At 33.5% G+C, this 23,568-nt stretch overlaps 1 protein-coding gene and 1 long non-coding RNA gene across 2 annotated transcripts in view; one reads left to right on the forward strand and one right to left on the reverse strand.

Annotated features, from left to right (window-relative positions):
• Positions 1-23,568, reverse strand: part of LOC127863184 (uncharacterized) — a 352,983-nt gene that overhangs the window by 161,898 nt on the left and 167,517 nt on the right. The gene's annotated exons all lie outside the window — the stretch shown is intronic.
• Positions 16,563-23,434, forward strand: LOC127863194 (uncharacterized). Its single transcript, XR_008040982.1, has 3 exons — positions 16,563-16,674; positions 19,553-20,979; positions 21,142-23,434. It is a non-coding gene; the product is annotated as an uncharacterized LOC127863194 (long non-coding RNA).

The raw sequence follows: 23,568 nt of genomic DNA on the forward strand, positions 1-23,568 counted from the left end.
AACTGTTAAACTATCATATTTCTCGGTAATTGTCTCGATAATACACGGTACCATGTCCGATCTTAATAAATTATATTATTAAATATGTGCTTACAAATGCGATAAGATGCAATTTTAAACCAAGAAAAAAGTTTATTACACTTTCGGGCGTTATTACAATTCAGGTTGTCACGCAATTGTAATAATGTAATTACTTTATTACAATTGAGTTTGTATGAGAACACATGTTTTGTCATTCATAGGTCGAATTACCTTATAAAGATACATTTTTATATACATGTATTCACTATATTTTGCAAATATATGTGCTTGAAAATGCGATAAGATGCACTTTTAAACCAAGAAATAAGTTGATTACACTTTCGGGCGTTATTACAATTCAGATCGACGCGCGATTGTAATAATGTAATTACTTTATTACAATTGAGTTTGTATGAGAACAACTTTTTTCATTCATAGGTCGTCTGACCCTATGAATATATATATTATATCCATGTATGCATTATATTTTGCAATAATCTGTGTTTGGAAATGCGAACAGATGCAATTTTGAACCAAGAAAAAAGTTTATTACACTTTCGGGCGTTATTACAATTCAGGTTGTCACGCAATTGTAATAATGTAATAACTTTATTACAATTGAGGTTGTATGAGAACACCTTTTTTGTCATTCAGAGGTCGTATTGCCCTATTAATAAATATTTTATATCCACGTATGCATTATATTTGGAAATAATCTGTGTTTGGAAATGCGATCAGATGCAATTTTAAACCAAGAAATAAGTTTATTACACTTTCGGTTGTTATTACAATTCAGGTTGTCACGCAATTGTAATAATGTAATAACTTTATTACAATTGAGGTTGTATGAGAACACCTTTTTTGTCATTCATAGGTCGTATTGCCCTATTAATATATATTTTATATATATGTATGCATGATATTTGACAATAATCTGTGTTTGAAAATGCGACCAGATGCAATTTTAAACCAAGAAATAAGTTTATTTAACTTTCGGGCGTTTTTACAATTCAGGTCGACAAGCAATTGTAATAAAGTTATAACTTTATTACAATTGAGTTTGCATGAGAACACATTTTTTCTCATTCATTGGTCGTATAACCTTATAAAGATACATTTTCATATACATGTATACACTATATTTTGCAAACATAGTTGCTTGAAAATGCGCTAAGATGCACTTTTAACCCAAGAAATAAGTTTATTACACTTTCGGGCTGTTATAACAATTCAGGTCGACACGCGATTGTAATATTGTTATAACTTTGTTACAATTGAGGTTGTATGAGAACACCTTTTTGTCATGCATAGGTCGTATTGTCCTATTATTATATATATTATATCCACGTATGCATTATATTTTGAAATAATCTGTGTTTGGAAATGCGAACAGATGCAATTTTAAACCATGAAAAAAGTTTATTACACTTTCGGGCGTTATTACAATTCAGGTTGTTACGCAATTGTAATAATGTAATAACTTTATTACAATTGAGGTTCTATGAGAACACCTTTTTTTGTCATTCATAGGTCGTATTGCCCTATTAATATATATTTTATATACATATATGCATTATATTTTGCAATAATCTGTGTTTGAAAATGCGATAAGATGCGATTTTAAACCAAACGATAAGTTTATTACACTTTCGGGCGTTATTACAATTTAGGTCGATAAGCAGTTGTAATAATGTAATAACTTTATTACAATTGGTTTTGTATTAGAACACATTTTTTGTCATTCATAGGTCGTATTACCTTATTAAGATACATTTTTATATACATATATACACTATATTTTGCAAAAATATGTGCTTAAAAATGCGATAGGATGCAATTTTAAACCAAGAAAAAAGTTTATTACACTTTCGGGCGTTATTACAATTCAGGTCGACACGCGATTGTAATAATGTAATAACTTTATTACAATTGAGTTTGTATGAGAACACCTTTTTGTCATTCAAAAGTCGTATTACCCTATTCATATATATATATATATATATATTATATCCATGTATGCATTATATTTTGCAATAATCTGTGTTTGGAAATGCGATCAGATGCAATTTTAAAGCAAGAAAACAGTTTATTACACTTATGGGCGTTATTACAATTCAGGTTGCTACGCAATTGTAATAATGTAATAACTTTATTACAATTGAGGTTGTATGAGAACACCTTTTTTGTCATTCATAGGTCGTATTGCCCTATTAATATATATTTTATATACATATATGCATTATATTTTGCAATAATCTGTGTTTGAAAATGCGATATGATGCGATTTTAAACCAAAAGATAAGTTTATTACACTTTCGGGCGTTATTACAATTCAGGTCGATAAGCAGTTGTAATAATGTAATAACTTTATTACATTTGGTTTTGTATGAGAACACATTTTTTGTCATTCATAGGTCGTATTACCTTATTAAGATACATTTTTATATACATATATACACTATATTTTGCAAATATATGTGCTTAAAAATGCGATAGGATGCAATTTTAAACCAAGAAATAAGTTTATTACACTTTCGGGCGTTATTACAATTCAGGTCGACACGCGATTGTAATTATGTAATAACTTTATTACAATTGAGTTTGTATGAGAACACCTTTTTTCATTCATAGGTCGTATTACCCTATAAATATATATATTATATCCATGTATGCATTATATTTTGCAATAATCTGTGTTTGGAAATGCAATCAGATGCAATTTTAAAGCAAGGAAAAAGTTTATTTCACTTTCGGGCGTTATTCAGGTTGTTACGCAATTGTAATAATGTAATAACTTTATTACAATTGAGGTTCTATGAGAACACATTTTTTGTCATTCATAGGTCGTATTGCCCTATTAATATATATTCTATATACATATATGCATTATATTTTGCAATAATCTGTGTTTGAAAATGCGATAAGATGCGATTTTAAACCAAACGATAAGTTTATTACACTTTCGGGCGTTATTACAATTCAGGTCGATAAGCAGTTGTAATAATGTAATAACTTTATTACAATTGGTTTTGTATGAGAACACATTTTTTGTCAATCATAGGTCGTATTACCTTATTAAGATACATTTTATATACATATATACACTATATTTTGCAAAAATATGTGCTTAAAAATGCGATAAGATGCAATTTTAAACCAAGAAATAAGTTTATTACACTTTCGGGCGTTATTACAATTCAGGTCGACACGCGATTGTAATAATGTAATAACTTTATTACAATTGAGTTTGTATGAGAACACCTTTTTGTCATTCATAGGTCGTATTACCCTATTAATATATATATATATTATATCCATGTATGCATTATATTTTGCAATAGTCTGTGTTTGGAAATGCGATCAGATGCAATTTTAAAGCAAGAAAAAAGTTTATTACACTTTCGGGCGTTATTACAATTCAGGTTGTTACGCAATTGTAATAATGTAATAACTTTATTACAATTGAGGTTCTATGAGGACACATTTTTTGTCATTCATAGGTCGTATTGCCCTATTAATATATATTTTATATACATATATGCATTATATTTTGCAATAATCTGTGTTCGAAAATGCGATAAGATGCGATTTTAAACCAAAAGATAAGTTTATTACACTTTCGGGCGTTATTACAATTCAGGTCGATAAGCAGTTGTAATAATGTAATAACTTTATTACAATTGGTTTTGTATGAGAACACATTTTTTGTCATTCATAGGTCGTATTACCTTATTAAGATACATTTTTATATACATATATACACTATATTTTGCAAAAATATGTGCTTAAAAATGCGATAAGATGCAATTTTAAACCAAGAAATAAGTTTATTACACTTTCGGGCGTTATTACAATTCAGGTCGACACGCGATTGTAATAATGTAATAACTTTATTACAATTGAGTTTGTATGAGAACACCTTTTTGTCATTCATAGGTCGTATTACCTTATTCATATATTTATTATATCCATGTATGCATTATATTTTTCAATAATCTGTGTTTGGAAATGCGATCAGATGCAATTTTAAAGCAAGAAAAAAGTTAATTACACTTTCGGGCGTTATTACAATTCAGGTTGTCACGAAATTGTAATAATGTAATAAAGTTTATTACAATTCAGGTCGTTATTACACTTCAGGTTGTAACAGAGCCTAATAATACCCCTTAGACTTTCGATGCCATATTTTTTAAAATAAAAAATAAAAACTTAGTATAGCCTTTTGCTATTAAAATCTCATTTGCTTCAGATTCAGTAAAACCAACTTTTAAAAATCTACTGCAAGACAGATCTTTCAAAGCAATTATATTTTAGATTGGAAGTGAAGGGCTATAATTTGAAAATAAAATACAAACTTTTTTAGCTAAAAATACGTTTAAACAAAAGATTTTTATTCTTGCTTAAATAGATACCCTGCAGAAAATAGCATAACTTGTTTTGCTATGAACGGCAAGAAACAAGGCTGGCCACAGTAGGCGACATATTATGATCCCAAAGAAAATGCTTGTCATAAAATACAATGTATTTTTTATCAGTTACAGAAGACAAGTAATGGAGTGTACATAAACATTCATACCATTTAACCTTGAAACCTTGACTATTGACAATCTAGGAGCATGTGAGTTGTAGCCCACAATTTTATGACGTACCCTTTGGGTCAAAAGTACAGATACGCCAACAGCTTAAAATAGATATCACAGCGGTGACAAAATTGTTACCGCGGTGACATTTTTGTCACTGCGGTAATAAATTTATCACTGCGGTGATATATTTGTAACTGTTGTGATACTTTGTTTGACCCAAACAGTTTGATAGGAGCTAAATCGAACTAACCAATGAAACAACGTCTTGCAAAACGGCAAATCGGCGAATATTTACTGCGAAGTTTTCAAGATGTCTGCCTCCATGGAGGTTACGCATGCGCAATTAATTTCCTTCTATATTACATATAAAATAGTTGAAGTTCGATATCAATTTTTACCATGATCAAGCGCATACCCACTATATCATCATACATCATTGGAAAGATTAATGCATAATATTTTGAAAAAAATGCATGTCATTAAATTCTATACGCGCAAACTCAAAATATTTACCTTAGAATAGGCAAACCGGTTTTGACAGCTGTGCAGACAACCATTTTGGGCTCAAATAGTATGACCTACTTTCGAAGCCGGGAACCATCAACACAAAAAGTAGAGCACAAAAATGGCTTATTTTCTTATTGCTTACAAATATACCTTCAAGTTGATACCAAAACCAACCATTTGCAATGTATTTTACAAATCCTAGGCAGCATGCACTCAACAATGTGTGCTAAGTATCAAACTGACTGCATGTAACCCTAAAAACAGGAGTTCCGGTTTGGGGTTATGTGACCTTTAAGAGAACCCAACCCCTTCAAATTTAAATTAAAGGCACTTTTCCCACAGGTATAATCTGTTTTGAGAAAGATCACAAAGTTCCGGTACAATGACACACAGATTAATTCATAAAAGTTGCCGTTGAAAGCGCCATGCGTAACAGCGTTTCGCGTCAAGAATTAAGGTAGAAAAGCCAAACTCGGTTACATCATACATGCAGCACTTAGACTCCATACAAGGCATGTCTTTTGATTCTAATAGGCAAAGCTTATCTTACATATGGCTTAATAAGTGAAAAAAATCATCAATGGCAATATTTGTGCATCAAAGCAGGTTTTGAACTGGATTCGAACAAACTTTTTATATTTTTTTTGCACATTTTAGGTAAAATCCATGTAGAAGCAGCAATGCTGATGTCATTTGACCCAACAAAAGGGCTTGCTTGCATGGAAAAACAACACACTTGGCTTCCTGACTAAAAAAAGTCATCGTCAGACATGAGCTTTAAGTCTTTTGTCACACCTGGACCTATGATTCCTCGGCTCGAGTTCCGTCTAGGGCAGGCTCCGGAAAGTGTCAGTCTGGCCCGGGTGCTCAATTCCGTGTAATCTGAGAAAACAAAAAAGGTTTTTTGTGCGCATTTGCCCATTACGGTGCCAACTAATGTAAGTTAGATACAATTAGAGTACGCTTTCAATAGTCTTTCTCGCTTTATTTGCTGCAAATGGTTAATTCACCACGCCGGCATCACATTGTCGGGCACACCGGCAAAGTTATCGCCACAAAGTTTGGTTTCAGAGCTGCAGTCAATGTAAAACACACAAATTTCCTAATTTTGGTGACAAAAGTGTGCCAGGATATCAAAGAAATCATTTTACAATAGATTTAATTGAAAATAACGGCGTACTAACCTGCAAAGACACCGATCCTCTCGACACGACTGGGCGAGTGTTGAGGGCCGTCTCCGAATCAGTCACACTGTACAGTTTTTGATGGCCTGTCACTTCAGCCGGACTTGTAAACCAATTGGACGACAGTTCAGGCAGAGCTATAGACCCATTTCGACACCGCCTACAAATGCACACTTAGGTTTACGCATAATATTAAGGTCACTTAAATACAGATTCCCTGGTGTTTTTCATGCAGGGTCTATCGCAACAACATTCTTCCAGGAAAGAAAGCATAATATTATTATCATTTTTGTGTTTTCAGCTGAATACTTGATTTTACTTGAACTCAGCGAGATATCCAAACAGGTAAAATAAGGCAAAGTAGTGTTATTCTGAGTAGATCTGCCTGAATGGGTTGAAGGCGAAGGCGGATAGAAGTGTAGGTCCAAAATTGGCGGGCATTTTTAACAGAAAAAGGCTCAAAAAGTAAACAATAATAATAAATACAGATGAAATAAAGACATGCATTAGGTTCATTATTGAGATTGATGCAAATTAATGTCAAAATGGCACTGAAAAACAATACCGGGTGTTTAAGTAGTCTTAGAATATGTCTCCGGAACAGGTTTCGGTGTGATTTTCCAGCATTTACCCCCCTTATGACCCCAAGTGCAACAGCCCAATTGCAAACAGCCCTTATTTGCGTCAAAATGACATCTGGCAGTTATGTTTTGCAATACAGAGAGTTTTTGATGGTCAAATGTCAAAATTCTGGCAGACGACTAACTTGGTCGGATGTGCTTTAAGAGAACCCAACCCCTTCAAATTTAAATTAAAGGCACTTTTCCCACAGGTATAATCTGTTTTGAGAAAGATCACAAAGTTCCGGTACAATGACACACAGATTAATTCATAAAAGTTGCCGTTGAAAGCGCCATGCGTAACAGCGTTTCGCGTCAAGAATTAAGGTAGAAAAGCCAAACTCGGTTACATCATACATGCAGCACTTAGACTCCATACAAGGCATGTCTTTTGATTCTAATAGGCAAAGCTTATCTTACATATGGCTTAATAAGTGAAAAAAATCATCAATGGCAATATTTGTGCATCAAAGCAGGTTTTGAACTGGATTCGAACAAACTTTTTATATTTTTTTTGCACATTTTAGGTAAAATCCATGTAGAAGCAGCAATGCTGATGTCATTTGACCCAACAAAAGGGCTTGCTTGCATGGAAAAACAACACACTTGGCTTCCTGACTAAAAAAAGTCATCGTCAGACATGAGCTTTAAGTCTTTTGTCACACCTGGACCTATGATTCCTCGGCTCGAGTTCCGTCTAGGGCAGGCTCCGGAAAGTGTCAGTCTGGCCCGGGTGCTCAATTCCGTGTAATCTGAGAAAACAAAAAAGGTTTTTTGTGCGCATTTGCCCATTACGGTGCCAACTAATGTAAGTTAGATACAATTAGAGTACGCTTTCAATAGTCTTTCTCGCTTTATTTGCTGCAAATGGTTAATTCACCACGCCGGCATCACATTGTCGGGCACACCGGCAAAGTTATCGCCACAAAGTTTGGTTTCAGAGCTGCAGTCAATGTAAAACACACAAATTTCCTAATTTTGGTGACAAAAGTGTGCCAGGATATCAAAGAAATCATTTTACAATAGATTTAATTGAAAATAACGGCGTACTAACCTGCAAAGACACCGATCCTCTCGACACGACTGGGCGAGTGTTGAGGGCCGTCTCCGAATCAGTCACACTGTACAGTTTTTGATGGCCTGTCACTTCAGCCGGACTTGTAAACCAATTGGACGACAGTTCAGGCAGAGCTATAGACCCATTTCGACACCGCCTACAAATGCACACTTAGGTTTACGCATAATATTAAGGTCACTTAAATACAGATTCCCTGGTGTTTTTCATGCAGGGTCTATCGCAACAACATTCTTCCAGGAAAGAAAGCATAATATTATTATCATTTTTGTGTTTTCAGCTGAATACTTGATTTTACTTGAACTCAGCGAGATATCCAAACAGGTAAAATAAGGCAAAGTAGTGTTATTCTGAGTAGATCTGCCTGAATGGGTTGAAGGCGAAGGCGGATAGAAGTGTAGGTCCAAAATTGGCGGGCATTTTTAACAGAAAAAGGCTCAAAAAGTAAACAATAATAATAAATACAGATGAAATAAAGACATGCATTAGGTTCATTATTGAGATTGATGCAAATTAATGTCAAAATGGCACTGAAAAACAATACCGGGTGTTTAAGTAGTCTTAGAATATGTCTCCGGAACAGGTTTCGGTGTGATTTTCCAGCATTTACCCCCCTTATGACCCCAAGTGCAACAGCCCAATTGCAAACAGCCCTTATTTGCGTCAAAATGACATCTGGCAGTTATGTTTTGCAATACAGAGAGTTTTTGATGGTCAAATGTCAAAATTCTGGCAGACGACTAACTTGGTCGGATGTGCTTAAAGGTTACGCATGCGCAATTAATTTCCTTCTATATTACATATAAAATAGTTGAAGTTCGATATCAATTTTTACCATGATCAAGCGCATACCCACTATATCATCATACATCATTGGAAAGATTAATGCATAATATTTTGAAAAAAATGCATGTCATTAAATTCTATACGCGCAAACTCAAAATATTTACCTTAGAATAGGCAAACCGGTTTTGACAGCTGTGCAGACAACCATTTTGGGCTCAAATAGTATGACCTACTTTCGAAGCCGGGAACCATCAACACAAAAAGTAGAGCACAAAAATGGCTTATTTTCTTATTGCTTACAAATATACCTTCAAGTTGATACCAAAACCAACCATTTGCAATGTATTTTACAAATCCTAGGCAGCATGCACTCAACAATGTGTGCTAAGTATCAAACTGACTGCATGTAACCCTAAAAAGGCGAGGTATAAAACCCGGAACTATCCGGAAATCTTTATGGTAAAACCCGGAACCGATATAAATGGTTATAACTTCATTATTATTCGTCCGATATTAATTATAATGGTACCGTTGTAAAGAAGATCCTCTACAGATTCTAACCATATCAAAATATTTTATGGCAGGGTCGTAGTCGGCCTGTAAATCGCGGACAAAGTCGGCCTGTTTTAACGTTTTTTTTTACACACGCAAATGCCGAAAAGAAAACCCGGAACCGATATAAATGGTTATAACTTCATTATTATTCGTCCGATATTAATTATAATGGTACCGTTGTAAAGAAGATCCTCTACAAATTCTAACCATATCAAAATATTTTATGGCAGGGTCGTAGTCGGCCTGTAAATCGCGGACAAAGTCGGCCTGTTTTAACGGTTTTTTTTACACACGCAAATGCCGAAAAGAAAACCCGGAACCGATATAAATGGTTATAACTTCATTATTATTCGTCCGATATTAATTATAATGGTACCGTTGTAAAGAAGATCCTCTACAGATTCTAACCATATCAAAATATTTTATAGCAGGGTCGTAGTCGGCCTGTAAATCGCGGACAAAGTCGGCCTGTTTTAACGTTTTTTTTTACACACGCAAATGCCGAAAAGAAAACCCGGAACCGATATAAATGGTTATAACTTCATTATTATTCGTCCGATATTAATTATAATGGTACCGTTGTAAAGAAGATCCTCTACAGATTCTAACCATATCAAAATATTTTATGGCAGGGTCGTAGTCGGCCTGTAAATCGCGGACAAAGTCGGCCTGTTTTAACGTTTTTTTTTACACACGCAAATGCCGAGAAGAAAACCCGGAACCGATATAAATGGTTATAACTTCATTATTATTCGTCCGATATTAATTATAATGGTACCGTTGTAAAGAAGATCCTCTACAGATTCTAACCATATCAAAATATTTTATGGCAGGGTCGTAGTCGGCCAGTAAATTGCGGACAAAGTCGGCCTGTTTTAACGGTTTTTTTTACACACGCAAATGCCGAAAAGAAAACCCGGAACCGATATAAATGGTTATAACTTGATTATTATTCGTCCGATATTAATTATAATGGTACCGTTGTAAAGAAGATCCTCTACAGATTCTAACCATATCAAAATATTTGATGGCAGGGTCGTAGTCGGCCTGTAAATTGCGGACAAAGTCGGCCTGTTTTAACGTTTTTTTTTACACACGCAAATGCCGAGAAGAAAACCCGGAACCGATATAAATGGTTATAACTTCATTATTATTCGTCCGATATTAATTATAATGGTACCGTTGTAAAGAAGATCCTCTACAGTTTCTAATAATGTTAAAATATTTTATGGCAGGGACAGTGTTAACCTGTAAATCGCTGTGCGGTAAAAGTTGACCGAAAAATACCGTGTTTTTTTAACACAGAACAATGTCTTGAGGAAAACACGGAAAAGCTAAAATGGGTTATAAAAGCATCCTTTTCCCAACCGACCATACATTTTTGGTACCGTTGTTACGGTATTGTTCCACTGTTTCTAAATATGTAAAAAATATTGTGAGAAAGCATAATATGAAATAAGGCGAAGCATCAAAGCGAAAATGGTTATAAATGCATTATTATTCGTCCGATATTAATTATAATGGTACCGTTGTAAAGAAGATACTCCACACTTATTAACCATGTCAAAATAAATTATGGCAGGGTCAGAGTCCGCCTGTAAATCCCGGTCAAAGTCAGCCTGTTTTAACGGGTTTTTTTACACACGGAAATGCCTTAAGGAAAACCCGGAAAAGGTAAACGGGGTTATAAAACAGTATTATTGACTCGATATTAATTATAATGGTATTGTAGTACAGGAGAACCTCCACAGTTTCTAACCATCTAAAAATATTTTAAGGCAGGTTCAGATTCAGCCTGTAAATCGCGGTCAAAGTCGGCCTATTTTAACGTTTTTTACACGCGCAAATGCCTATAGGACTACCCGGAAAAGGTGATAAAATCATCACTTTCCCAACCGACCATACATTATTTGATACCATTGTAATGTAAACAATGGACCTATTCCTACGGCCGTGTTAATACCAATATGAAAAGATGCCATATCAATCCACAACCCCTGGGTAGGTAGATGGGCACCTTAGACCACTAAGTCACGGTAACTATGTCTGTTACTGCTACTTTTGACATTGATATTACCAGTTAAATGTCAATTTCGTGACATGGTTCATGCAATACCCTGAAATTTTCCGGGGACACAGTAACAACAACTGCCAATTAAGGATACAATGGTCGCGATCACAGGTTAGTGCCACCCTTGTATATCTGCTCTTGGCATGTTGTTCTTACTTACTGTCAATCGAAGATTTGGGTCTTGGGTAGATATACAGCTTGTTGTCAAACCGTTCCGATCCGAATACTTAAATAAGAAGTTTTTTGTTAAGAAAAAAATCATAACTGCAATACAAGTCTAGCTTTGATCACGATATAAATCATATAAACGTTTTATGAATCGGTGTTGATATAAAGTGTGTTAATTGACCTTGTGCTCGAATTGTTGTGTTTGATTTTATTTACTAACAATGCCTTTAGTAGTGGGACATAGCCAGACAAAGTACTTGTCTGATTATTTGTGTAAGGGATCGTACACAGTGTTCTCGTATTCTGGATATAAAACGCTCCAGTTTATGTACGAGAGGGACGTTTTTGAAGTTGCGCCTTTCTTTTCGGTAAGTACCGTGCACAGTACATATATATATATATATATATATATATATATATATATATATATATATATATATATATATATATATATATATATATATATATATATATATATATATATATATATATATATTATGATATGATTATATATTGTATATATGGGTAGATTGCTCACTATGTATTGTTCACGATGTCTATACATAGTTATTTACGGGTGCATACAATCACCGCAAAGTACCGAAAAGCATCGAATAGCACCGAAAAGCACCGAAAATACACTCAATTTCTCGCTATATATATGCAATATATCGTTTCTAGAGTGTGTTAACGGGTTTAATTAGTTAATTAATGGTTATATGATTGTATGTCTATACTACAAAATTGGATAAATATCGGCAATATACCGACCGAAATGCTTTTCCTCTGAAGACCGAAAAGCACTCAATTTCTCGCTATATATATATAGAGAGTTCCTATAAACGGATTTAAATTAAATAAAAGTTAAGAAAAACATGTGTGGAAAAATACCAAATAAGCCAGATACTTCATTCTGATTTCGTCAATACTGTACAGATCTTAAATTTACGGATCATTGTAATTTCCTGCAACGATATCTATTCATACGACACACGAACACTAACACGGATCTTAATTAAGCAGACAAATGCTTCTGCTATTCACAAATTCACACGAGCCGCACTTTTATAAAGGATAATAACTGAATATACACTTATTGACAGAGATCAACGCAAATGTATATTATGTAACCTAAATGACATCGAGGATGAATTTCACTTTGTTCTTAAATGTCCTTATTATAATGATGTTAGGAATGCATTAATTCCGAAATATTATAGAATCCGACCGAATATGTTCATGTTTATTAAACTACTTAATAGCACAAACAAAACTGTATTAAGAAAGCTAGCCATGTATTGTTTAACATGCTTTAAAATAAGAGAAAATGTCATATATATGTAGTGTTAAATAGAAGTACATTTTTCACAAAAAAAATAAGGTCAGAAATATGTAACTGTATCTATATTTTTGTAAACCTATATGCATAACATTGTGTGACCACTGTGTATTAAACCCATCCATGTACCATTCTCACGAAATATGTTCACGAAATATATTTCGTGTTTATTTAGATTATTTATTCTTTAAAATTATGTGTGTTTTTGTGTGTACTTCAACGCATGCTGTTATTTATATGTATGTTAATAACGATGAGCTTCACATGCTTAAGTCAAAAATAAACTATTCTGTTATATTTGCAAAGGCAGCAGCATCATACTAAAACAATCCCAGAAAAATAATGAATATCAACCGACATGACCGACAGAAATGATTCGATGCACGATGTGAATCAAAATTTAGTTTAAGTAATACGACACATAGAAACTTTTTTAGTTTACGGATCATTTCGGCTTAGAGGACTAAGACAGTCATGTAAAATATCAAATAAAATATATAGTTATAATCAACTGGTAGCAAGTTATAAATATATCGGCAATGTACCAACCGAAAAGCACTTCATGCTGTTTATCATCTTATACGTAAATTGATGTAAATGTTTTAAGTTTTTCTAATTGACGTGAAACTCTTAAATAGAAATTGCAGCATGAATTTTAGTTAATGTGCTTTGTATTAATAATAGCGATTTTAATGGTTCCATTAAAACCATTTATTGCGCGAGCATCGAGACACTTTTGAGTTATTGATGTTAGCACAATGCAAGGTGACACAATAGTATCAGTTTTTAATTATGTGTAATTTCATTCGCACCTCTCGCTTAACTCAACGTTCAAAGGCACGCGCACTTTCACACTTTATTAGCGCCGTCTTTAATCTGTTCTATCTCTTTTTACAGAACAGATTGATGTGAACTTAATGAACACAATTATTTTAACTAATGCAAGTTTAGCTAGAATTAATATATGACTTCTTGCTATACAATCATTATCATTCGAAAATGGATCTTATTTAATTGTGGTTCCTTCTTTGAACTTATGCTGTCCGCCAACATATAGAATAGGTAGTGTCAGTAATAAATGTATTGCTTTAGATTCACATGTTTGTTTTTTTTAAGATATGTAAGATGCAAATGTGTCTAACTTATATTGTTTTCTGGTCTTTAAGCTATCTTATATATGTGACTACGTGCTATTTTGTTGGAGAAATGAAAGATTCAAATGTGTCTTATTTATATTTTATCCAGGTATCGTGTGTATTCAGTGTCATGCGAAAATATATCTTATTTCTTAATTTCCACCTTCACACTTTATTAGCGCCGCCTTTAATTAGTTCATTAAATTAATTAATTTAATATAATGTGCAACGGTGAGGTGGATCAATGCTCGTTGTTAATTTAAATACACACCACTTCAGCAATAAATGAAATCAGTTATTTTGGCTGTAAATCCATTTTTTCCGTACAGTAGCCATGTTCCTGTGTATTGAGCTGATAAGATCACCACAGCAAGTTGCTAATACACAGTATAGACTTAAACGAAATTGGTTATTTTGACTGTAAATCCAATTTTTCCAGTACAGTAGCCATTATGACCATGTTCCTGTGTATTGAGCTGATACGATACCCACAGCAGGTTGCTTATACACAGTGTAGACTTCCCCTGTTTTATTATAGTATTTGTTATTTACCTGCTTGGAATAAATGACGTGTATTCATTCGGGTCTGATGGCGTTTTGTTAAAGGTCATTTAATGCAGAAAAGCTGGTTTTCTGACTTAATTTTTTAATCATTTCAATTTAAAAAAGAAATAATGAAACAATGAATGTGTAATTTAATTCTCAACTCTCGCTTAACTCAACGTTCAATGGGACGCGCATAGTTCTTTTTATATTCATATTTAGAACCAGTGGAAGAAAACCATAACAACGGTACCAAAAATGTATGGTCGGTTAGAAAAAGGATGCTTTTATAGCCCCTTTTAGCTTTTACGTGTTTTCCTCAAGACATTGTTTTGTGTACAAAAACAAAACGGTATTTTTCGGTCAATTTTGACCGCGATTTACAGGTTGGCACTGACCCTGCCATAAAATATTTTAACATGGTTAGAAACTGTGGAGGTTCTTCTTTGCAACGATACCATTATAATTAATATCGAATTAATAATAATGTTTTTATAATTCCCTTTTTCCTTTTCAGGGTTTTCTTTACGGCATTTGCGTGTGTAAAAAACCCCCGTTAAAACAGGCCGACTTTGTCCGCGATTTGCAGGCAGACTCTGACCCTGCCATAAACTATTTTATCTATTATTAGAAACTGTAGAGGAACTTCTTTACAACGGTACCATTACAATTAATATCGGACGAATAATAATGCATTTATAACCATTTATATCGGTTCCTGGTTTTCTTTACGGCATTTGCGTGTGTAAAAAAACCGTTAAAACAGGCCGACTTTGTCCGCGATTTACAGGCCGACTACGATCCTGCCATAAAATATTTTCATATGGTTAGAAAATGTAGAGGATCTTCTTTACAACGGTACCATTATAATTAATATCGGACGAATAATAATGCATTTATAACCATTTATATCGGTTCCGGGTTTTCTTTACGGCATTTGCGTGTGTAAAAAACCCCGTTAAAACAGGCCGACTTTGTCCGCGATTTACAGGCCGACTACGACCTTGCCATAAAATATTTTGATATGGTTAGAATCTGTAGAGGATCTTCTTTACAACGGTACCATTATAATTAATATCGGACGAATAATAATGAAGTTATAACCATTTATATCGGTTCCGGGTTTTCTTCTCGGCATTTGCGTGTGTAAAAAAAACGTTAAAACAGGCCGACTTTGTCCGCGATTTGCAGGCCGACTACGACCCTGCCATAAAATATTTTGATATGGTTAGAATTTGTATAGGATCTTCTTTACAACGGTACCATTATAATTAATATCGGACGAATAATAATGAAGTTATAACCATTTATATCGGTTCCGGGTTTTCTTCTCGGCATTTGCGTGTGTAAAAAAAACCGTTAAAACAGGCCGACTTTGTCCGCGATCTACAGGCCGTCTACGACCCTGCCATAAAATATTTTGATATGGTTAGAATCTGTAGAGGATCTTCTTTACAACAGTACCATTATAATTAATATCGGACGAATAATAATGAAGTTATAACCATTTATATCGGTTCCGGGTTTTCTTCTCGGCATTTGCGTGTGTAAAAAAAAACGTTAAAACAGGCCGACTTTGTCCGCGATTTGCAGGCCGACTACGACCCTGCCATAAAATATTTTGATATGGTTAGAATCTGTAGGGGATCTTCTTTACAACGGTACCATTATAATTAATATCGGACGAATAATAATGAAGTTATAACCATTTATATCGGTTCCGGGTTTTCTTTTCGGCATTTGCGTGTGTAAAAAAAAACGTTAAAACAGGCCGACTTTGTCCGCGATTTACAGGCCGACTACGACCCTGCCATAAAATATTTTGATATGGTTAGAATCTGTAAAGGATCTTCTTTACAACGGTACCATTATAATTAATATCGGACGAATAATAATGAAGTTATAACCATTTATATCGGTTCCGGGTTTTACCATAAAGATTTCCGGATAGTTCCGGGTTTTATACCTGCCCCCCTAAAAACAGGAGTTCCGGTTTGGGGTTATGTGACCTGGATACTGTAAACAACTTTTCAGATCATGAGTTTGGTAATTTTAATCTTCGGACACAAGGATGACGACAATTAAGGTATACTTACATAATCATTTATCGATTAACATTCCTACATAAAGTTTATAAGAAAGTGTGTCGAACTTACGCTATGATATTGTTTTTTATGTATCACGATATCGACAAATGAAGTCTTTATTGTAAATAATCTTGTTTATACTGGTTAAATTATATTCTAGATTAAGTACTAGATCTGCGTTTACCCTTTGTTATGGTCATGATAATAATTGATGCCCGCGATACAATTAATTTTGGAAACAATAGTGACAACCAGGTGATTTAACATACATGTACCATTGTCAAAATTAAGTTAAATCATGTTGACATTGGTGGGGTATCATGTACATGTAAATTCATCGGGCCCAAATTGCAGAAAACAAATTCAAGCAAACAACTGTACAGTTTAAATTGAAAAAAAAATGTGTAGATGAAAGACTGTCAGTCAGCCTGACAACAATTTTTTTTTAAACCTATTTATTTAAGCTCGATTGCATAGAAAGCCTAAAAGTAAGGAATATTTGAAACACTCTCGAGTCTGTTTCCTGGGTTTCAATGGGGGAGATCTAAAGAACGCTCCCACAGAGGGGTTCCAACCCTTGACCTCATAATCGCTAGGTGGACACCATATCCACTACGTCACGGCGACAAGAACATTTGATACCACTACCAGTTTTTATATCCAGGGCCCTCAATCCATTTTAGGGGAAGCGGGTCGCTACCCTCATGAGGGGGAATTTTTGCGGCGTTTCCATTTTTGGGGGATTTTTTTACTACTCTCTAATTATTACATTTGTACATGTTTGCACTATATTCATTTCTTTTCTCATAATTAAGTATGTTTAACAAGATTAAATTGAAATAGAATTGAGATATAATAATCATGATACACATCTTTAAAATATATAAAAACAATTAATCAGGGGGAATTTTTATATACTTTTCAGGTGGGGGACTGCGGCCGAAATTCAGCCGCAGATTTGATAGATTAAGGGCCCTGAATAATCATTTATTCAAATTATGCCTTTATTTATAACGGGGTATAACAAGGATCCATCTTCAACAACACTATTCAACTGTAAAATACATTGCATCAAAACTGTTTCCTGTTACTGTAGATTTTGACAATTGAGATGCGTTTGTTAAGTCGGAGTCAAAATTCTGTCAGACTGTTTTAAATTTTGCAAACAATGTTGCAGGATACAAAAATGCATTTTTTTTATGTTCCTTACAAACTAAAAGAGTCTCTTGTTGACAATTTACCTTTAAGGATTACATGTATAGTCACTAAGTGTTTGTGTTCATAGCACTTTATCATAAATGGTAATAATTATCTTGAAAATATTTGGACTACATGAATTCTTTTCTTATTGTGACAATAGTGGTTAAAAACTGCATTGTAATGTTAATTGTACTAGTGCGTATACAATTTACCTTTTAGAATTACATGTGTAGTAACTAAGTGTTTGTTTTCATAGCTCATTTTTGAAAACGGTTCTCATTATCTTGATAATATGTGGACTAAATTAATTGTGACAATAGTGGTTAAAAACTGCACAATAATGTTAATTTTACTAGTGCGTACAAAATTTGTTTGTTTCCACTAATATTGCAAAACAAATATTTCAATATGATTTAGAGTAGGTAGGTTGGCATTTCCTTTTTTAAATGATTTTTATTTTATACACAAGCTATTCCTACTGAAACAAAGATATCCAGAGACAAAAATCTCCCAATTGCCTATATAACATTCTTTCCATATACTAAGAAGTTGGCCAAATTATGTTTTTGAGATATGATAAAATGTAAAAAAGAAATAAAAAAAACAAGTACTTTTTATTTCAAACGGCAATAAAATGCTTAGGGTCTGCTCCGCACACAAAAAGGGTCCGTCGGCTTTTGAAAACAATTTTTTTCTCGGCCTAGTTGTTCCTGTTGTGGATTACCCAGTTGCTGCCTGTTTCGAGTTTTATTTGTTATCCCAAAGCCCTGCTTTAAATCTGTGTGGGACTATGTTTTAGCTTTGCAACTTGAAACTTGCTAATTTGATTAAACACCTATTTATATAATTATACTCAATGGCGTTGTACAAAACATATTTATGTACATTCAATTGATAAAATATAAGAGTGATTGATACTATTATGCAGCATTACTTAAAGGATTAATAATCTAAAATTGTGTGATATAAATAAAAATGCCGTATGAAACTTAAGCAATTAAACTATACCGGCTACAATATTAAAACACAGTAAAAATAAAATAGTATGTAATAAATTGATATAACTAGGTTTAAGACAATAATTATAATGATATTATGAGCAAATTTTTGGCAACATAAAGACACTGTATTTAATTAACTTTAAATAAACATTAACATAAACATTAGCTTTAATTAATAGTAAAACAGTATAGCTTTAATCAGGACATTCCAATTTCTATTAGGCAGTTTATGTCTGTATTTTTTCAGAGATATAAGACATGGTGTTCAAATTGAGTATGCATGTTAACTATAACCAGGGGAAGCATATTTCCCAATGGCTATTTGCAAAAAAATTAACAATTTCTACTTTCCAACATTGAGTTTATTGCGCTTACTCTAAAATATCTTATTAGTTTAAGTTATATTATCTTTTTTTGTATTTATCCATTCAGTCATTTTATCTCAATAAGATTGTCACATTTTAAACAACTCTCTTTTATACATTGTTCTGGTGGACTGTATTACTGACACTCAAAATAGTGTAAAATGTTGTAAATTGTCATAAAACATTTCAACAAACAATTGTAAAACAGTTGTAAACAATCATGTTCAACTAAATTTGTTTTTATACATTAATTTAAACATTTGTAATGGTATAATAGAGAGTCCTTAACAATTGTCAAATTATATTTTCAGAGTCCATCAATGGTTGTGAAATCAAAGATATTCTATTGGAAGGAAAGACATGAATGCATTCAAGTTTCCTGTGAGCAATATGATTTCCTGACTTTGCCTTACAGTATAAAACAAGAGAGTTAAACACTTGAAACTTGAAAAGATGTGGTCCTAGAACCTGAAATGGCAACTCCAGCTCTCTACAAAAGCATCATCTGGAATCCAACTATGTACAATCAAAAAATTAATGTGTGTCTTAATTTTGTCTTTTTAGAGCCCTGACGGGTCTTAAGATATCAGATGTTTTAAATTTCATTGTGTTTGTGCTGCAAGTTTTATGAACTGGTTATAAAGCTTATGTATGAAGAACCGTTTACTGCCTGGTTAGCTGCAGTAGAGCACTCATAGGAATTGGGAGATCTGTGGAATCCCTTTGTGGCTTGCAAATTTCAACCTGTTTTCAAAAATTGCTTAGTTGGTCAGTGTGTTAATATTTCAATTTTCAGGTCTGGTAAAGAAAGTTATTTAAAGGCAATGTGCAAGGTTTTCCTTAATAATAGCATGTACACAGGAAAAAAAAGCTTAATATTAGATATTTTGTTATAATCAGTTTGTGGTCCGTCCATAGCTAAACATGAACATAGATATTTTTTACTTTTATTAGTACTATATACATATTATAAATAAAAGGTTGTATCTTGCATCTTCTAATCCTTAAAGTGGCATGGTGGCCTAGTGTGTGTGTTGTTTATCTATGAAATTTATACATGTATACTAATATCTAGGCTACATTATGATGTACTACTCAAAGAACAGTATGTTTAAAATGCATGTTTATACTAATTTAAATACAGGTACAAATTAATCCTGTGTTGTATATAGCAGAATGTCCCTTATTTTCACTGTTATCTTTTAAAACTGTTCAGGTACACTTCACCTGCATAAAACTAGTTCAGATATATATGTCCCATAGAGCAAAACAATTGTCACTAAATCATTGTATAATCGTTATTGGCAGTTCACTTCTGTAGTTTCTGAAATGAAAAATTGTTGTTACCTACCTTCACTCTTAATTCAGTTTTAGTAGAATGCTTAATTTCATTTTTTTTTCTTTATTAGTTGTAAGTAGTGGGCTCTGTGTTCTGATTAGTTCCTAAATTGAACACATGTTTAAACGTCGGTTGTTAAATTGTATAACATGTTAATGCAGAATTGTACCATAACATGAAATTGTATTTTTAACCAGGTTTTCCGAAGGAAAAAACTGGTTATTAGATTGGCGAATGCGGGCGGGCTGGCGGGCTGGCTGGCTGGCTGGCGGGCTGGCGGAATAAGCTTGTCCGGGCCATAACTATGTCGTTCATTGTCAGATTTAAAATCATTTGGCACATTTGTTCACCATCATTGGACGGTGTGTCGCGCGAAATAATTACATCGATATCTCCAAGGTCAAGGTCACACTTTGAGTTCAAAGGTCAAAAATGGCCATAAATGAGCTTGTCCGAGCCATAACTATGTCGTTCATCGTCAGATTTTAAAATCATTCGGCACATTTGTTCACCATCATTGGACGGTGTGTCGCGCGAAATAATAACGTCGATATCTCAAAGGTCAAGGTCACACTTTGAGTTCAAAGGTCAAAAATGGCCATAAATGAGCTTGTCCTGGCCATAACTATGTCATTCATTGTGAGATTTTAAAATCATTTGGCACATTTGTTCACCATCATGGGACGGTGTGTCCCACGAAAGAATCACGTCAATATCTCCAATGTCAAGGTCGCCACGACTAAAAATAGATTTAAAAAAAAAAAAAAACTTACAAAGGGGGTTTATTTTTTTTGGTCATTTCAAAAGTTCAGTTTGAGTTTTCTCCCTTTATCAGATTTTTTTTTCACAATGAAAACCTGGTTTTGTGACAATTGTGTCCCTTGTTTGCTTTGTACATTGTTTGAAATGTTACCATCTTATTTCTAATAAATGTTTTTTATAATTCACCATCTAGTCCTATTTGCAAAAAAGTGAACCATTTAAATATTGTATTTTAAGTATACACCCGTTAGCCTTACTTAAGTCGTGAACATTTCGTAGGCATTTGTTATCCCCAGTAATAGGCGGAGGGATATTGTTTTGGCGCTGTTTGTCCGTCCTTCCGTCCGTCCGGCACTTTTGTGTCCAGAGCCATATCTTGTTAGTGCTTTAGCGGATTTCATTGAAACTTGGTATGAGTATATTATATGGATAAGAGGATGATGTGCACTTTGTATCTTGAAAAAAATGCTTTTTAATATAATCTTAGAGCTTTATCTTCACTAACACATGAGCCAGAGCCATGAAACTTGCCATAGTTGTTCTCAATCATCTAGGGGTGCTTCACATTCAACATCCATAATTCTAGGGGCTAAGGTCATGGCCCTTTGTATCTTGAAAAAAATGCTTTTTGATAGAAGCTTAGAGCTTTATCTTCATTAACACATGAGCCAGAGCCATGCAACTTTCTATAGTTATTCCAATCATCTGGGGTTGTTTCACATTCAACACCCATAATCATAGGGGCTAAGGTCAAGGTCACACATTGAGGTCAAAGGTCACAAATTTGAGGAATTATTCATTGATTGGTAATTCCTTTACTATGCATCAAGGAATTCTGTTATAACTGTCACAATTGTTCTCAATTATCTAGCTGAGTTTCAAATATAAGATCCAGGTTGCTAGGGTCATGGTCAAAGTCACACACAAAGGTCAAAATCACACATTTTGATCATATATATATATATATATATATATATATATATATATATTAAAACTCAGACCCCACATAGATTGCAACCGTCAATATTTTCTACACCGAAGTACCATTAAAAGACCAGTATTGTTAGTGAGTATGCACATTAAGATCTTATGCTGAATGTTCAGTTGGAGTATGAATGCTATTCCAACCACTATTTCACTTTTAAAATATGTAACCACCAATTGCGAGTCCGCATGCAAAGATGTATTGTATTTATTAAATTTAGAATTTCTAAATTCTGGATATTATTTAGAGTAGCAGCATTCTCAACATTTCTTACACAAATTTTATTCTGTTAATAAGACGTGTATAGTATAGTGCAGGTTATAATCTGTTTTTAAAACTATTATATCTAAACATGTAATATACTTTTGTATTATTGCATAAAAATAGTCATGTATTAGTTTTAATACATTTTAAAAGTACATAGGTGACACTGTATCATTTACTGATGTTTTTATCAGTGTAAATAATGAATAACATGTATGTACATTAAGGTCCCTTATAAGTCTTTTGTTGAACGGTCATATAGAATGCAATGTATCTATTTTATGAATGTTGAAAGACATTTGTACAATACATTGTATATAGACTGGGACTATAACAATGAACTAAAATTGATTGCTAAAACATTTGAATGAAGTTGAAGAAAGGTAACTCTTTAGGGCTTAAAAATGGTTGGCAATATGGTTCGAGTTACTTCCCTTCAAGCTTACGTATGGCTAGCAATTTTACTTAATACATTTTGAAAACTGATTTTAAGTTGATATTACATTGGAGATTTATATTATCACCATGATTCATCTTAATCAAGGAATGACCATGGTAATTGGAAGATCTTTTAAGATGTGTAATTGTTTGCGCAATAATGCATTTTGTAATGACTGGCACTATATTGGAAGTGTATGGCATTCTTGATAGGGTCGGTGGTGGTAATGTAGTTTTTACCATGTATAGTCATGATAGTCATGTAACGTACATTGATAAGCGTTGAATAAGTCTCTTATAATTCCTTTCATGAATGGCCAATGTTGTATCTATAGCTTTATGTTTTATATATGCATTGTGAAAATTGTAAATATTGGATGAGACTATAATAAACTATAAAACGTGCACCTTGACGCTCATGTACATTTCATTCATAAATATTTTACCTTTACGTGTACTACGATTTGCTTGTGCCTGCGAAATAATTTCCGGGAACAACGTTTTATGCCCCCGAAGGGCGGCATATAGTGATCGCACTG

Source organism: Dreissena polymorpha, unplaced genomic scaffold (assembly GCF_020536995.1).
Source record: "Dreissena polymorpha isolate Duluth1 unplaced genomic scaffold, UMN_Dpol_1.0 chrUn002, whole genome shotgun sequence".
Lineage (NCBI taxonomy): Eukaryota > Metazoa > Mollusca > Bivalvia > Myida > Dreissenidae > Dreissena > Dreissena polymorpha.